We start from the raw sequence: 3,483 nt of genomic DNA, 5'->3' as shown, positions 1-3,483 counted from the left end.
AAAAAATAAAAAAATAATAAAACAAGGAAAAAAAAATGTAAGCCATAACTTAATGCCTGATAAATCCAGAAAATATTGTTTTAAACTGGTCACATTTATGGAAAAGATTTTAAGAATCATCCATTCCTCCTTGGTCTTTGCATAATTTTCTTATAATGAAGACCCATTTATATTGCAGTAATCCTTGTGGAACCACATCCTACACCTACCCGATGCCACCACTTCATTTATTTCTTCCCTGCATAAATGGACTTTCACCATTGCTAGAAGTAAAGCTCCTTTTTGGACAAAGACCAAGTAGTGATAATCTCTTTTTATTGCTATACCTTCTAATACCAATATGGACTGCTGGTGTGGTGCTATAAGGTCAGCACTGGCCTGTGAACTATAGGTCAGCAGTTCAAGCCCACCAGCTAAACTTGTAGGAGATCTCTGTGAGTCAGAACTGACTCAACAGCACTTAACAACAACAACTATTACCAATGAAAGTGCTATATACGAGCAAGATTGAATCCACAGATGCTTTACTCTGAGATTTGTTTTGTATTTTTTGTAAGACTATAAAATTGAAGATGTTGAATACAATATCAAAAGGAGAAATACTTTAAAATATTTTCTTTAATATACTGACTAGTTACAGCATGCCAACATTAATTACAGCATAGCAAGCACCAACAGTTAAAAGGTTTTAAGGGCACTGAAGTGTTCCTAATCTCAGGAGCCAGGTGGTAAGGGTAGAATGGGTAGATAGCCACTCACTGGGCTCATGATAAAATCCATTTAACAGGCAGTATACAAGTACTTTAATATTTTAACAAGATGGCAATTCTAACCCCACCTGCAGAATATCCTCCTTACTGTAAAACACATTTCCTGACTCACTAAAAGTTTTCTAAATTATTATAGTTAGAAGTGACTAGTCTAAAGCATGATTCTGTTTAGTCTTTTACTGACTGTTTATCCTTTAAATAACATATAAAACATATGATATATTTTTAAATGCATACTATAATTATCAAGATAACTGAACTATAATGAATACTGCATTAATTTTAGTATGTTTACTCAGTTCATGTTGTTGTTGTTGTTAAGTGCTGTCAAGTCGGTTATGACTGATAGTGAACCTGCATAGGGTTTCTGTGGAGTGTCTGGTGAGTTTGAACCATCAGCCTTGCAGTTCAAAGTGACATTGTGGTCGAGTGCTTATCCTATGATGACACACCAGGACTTCATTACTCAAACCATACTCTGTTGCTTGTAATGTTTTCTATTTGCAATATTCAAAGGCTATGTTCACTGCAATTCTTGCTTGATAAATAGCAATAATTTCAAAGACAGAATAAAAATTATCAATAGAATTCATTATTAAGCTTTTACGTTTGATTTTCTCTAAGTTTAGTAACTGCCTCTGAGTTCCAAAGAATAAAACCTTGCAACCTTGTGAAACTATACAAAACTGGCTCATGAATACTCATTTCACATCAATATCAGTTTTGAAGACAGTTTATTAAAAGTAAAACAAATAAGACAGAATTTATGATACCAGTACTGCTAGATGATGTCTGAGTAAAAAGAATATAACTCAAAGAAGGAGAGGCATACATCTCTAAACGTAAGGTCATAGTAAGAATTGATCTAGAAGAGATGTGAGAAGGTAGCATATAACTCACTGAGAAAAATTACATAGATTAAGAGAGTTGGACAGTGTTCAGTGAGACAAGAAGTGGAATGGCAGGACCCAAAAAAAACATGAATGGAAATCAACTGTCAGAAACCACTTAAAAGCATTAATCAGAAAATTTCCAGGAAAACTATTGAGTTGAGATCAATTTTCTAACTCTAACCACTCTATTAAAATGTTTAACAAGCACTGTATTGGGAAAGTCCAAGATGACAAAAAGAGATAAGAAGGAATCATTTATGTGACAAAATCTCCAAGCATTTTGCCTGATATTAGATTCTATGGGATGAAATTATAAGAGGATACAGAAAAATTACGCTCAATTTATTTTCTTTGTGATTTCAGTGAGAATTAAGAAAATATACAATGGGAAATCATTCGTTAAAGATGGGGGAAAAAAGACCCTGATGGATCTATTCATTAAAATAAATCACACTGGGATAAAAACATAATAAAAGGAGGAAGGCATGATAAATGGAAAATTTTAAAAAAAGAACCCCTCCCAAATTAAAGTAGTCTTAAGCAGTACACGGAGAGTCATCCACAATAAATTTGTGGTTTAGTGTACAAATTTGATCAAACAATATTCAGAGTTGAATGTCAGAGAAGAAAACACTATAAGAGAGTAATTTTTTGGGAAGGCAAAACCCAGAAAAAGGATATAGTTTAAGTAGAATTTCTGAAGAAGAAGGCAAATATCATATGGTAACAAGAAATAACTAAAGTTACAGCAACATAACCATTAATGAGCAAACAAACAAAAAAAAATTTCCATTTACCTTGAAGCATTAGAAAAGAAGACCAAGCCTAGTAGGGTAGTAAAAGCAAGGCCTATGTGACAGAATAGATTTCCATGGTAGCCAACAGTCCCAGATTCAGGGGAAACACACATATGTACATATCAATCAAAATGAGAGAATTAAAATCAACGATTCAAGAGCTTTAAAACTATAGTATAATATGCCCATTGGCAAGCAATGTAATAATTCATGTGTAGAATTTTAAATGAAAGAACTATAAAAATATCCAAAAACAATCCAACTTCAAACTTCCATCTTTTTTTTTTTTAAAGTAAGACAATTAGCAATTGTTGTTGTTGTTTTTATGTACGATTGTATCATTGTGTCTGTTATGAGTCATAGTGATCCTGTATGGGGTTTCTGAGGAGCAGCTGGTGGGTTTGAACTACCAATCTTGTGGTTTAAACTAACCTTGTGGTCCAGTTCATAATCCTGTGGAGCCACACAATTGCAACAAAAACAAAGCAATAGAAAATGTAAATATTTGGGCCTGGATTTTTTTTTTTTATTTATCAATTACAATACTTAGAATTTAAATTTAGAAATATATAATCTTAAACGCGATGAATATTAGCATGCAAAAATTTTAAACTGACAGAGGGTAAAGAGAAAAAGGCATTCAAATCTGTGTAATAAAACAAACAAAATTTAGAAAGAATAACAAAAAAGATAACTTATTAAACTAATGAACAGTTAAATATGTTATTAAAACAAAAAACCACTTAAGAACAGTAAAACTCATTATTACCTTAGAGTAAAGTGTTAAAGACAGACTTTTAAATGCTTTCCATTAAAGATAGACTTTAAAATGAGTTCACTAATTTGAGATCAAATAAGTATTTTCTCACAGCCATTATGTGGATTTATATCTTCATTTAATTATTTAGCCTATTTAGCAAAGGTTGGGAATAAAGAGGAAGGATCAGTAGTTGGAAAATATGGCCTTGGTGATAGAAATGATGCTGGAGAACACATGATAGAATTCTGCAAAATCAATGATTT

The sequence above is a fragment of the Chrysochloris asiatica genome, unplaced genomic scaffold, assembly GCF_000296735.1.
Source record: "Chrysochloris asiatica unplaced genomic scaffold, ChrAsi1.0 scaffold00253, whole genome shotgun sequence".
Lineage (NCBI taxonomy): Eukaryota > Metazoa > Chordata > Mammalia > Afrosoricida > Chrysochloridae > Chrysochloris > Chrysochloris asiatica.
The sequence above is the reverse complement of the archived record's forward strand: the minus strand, read 5'-3'. Positions refer to the sequence as shown.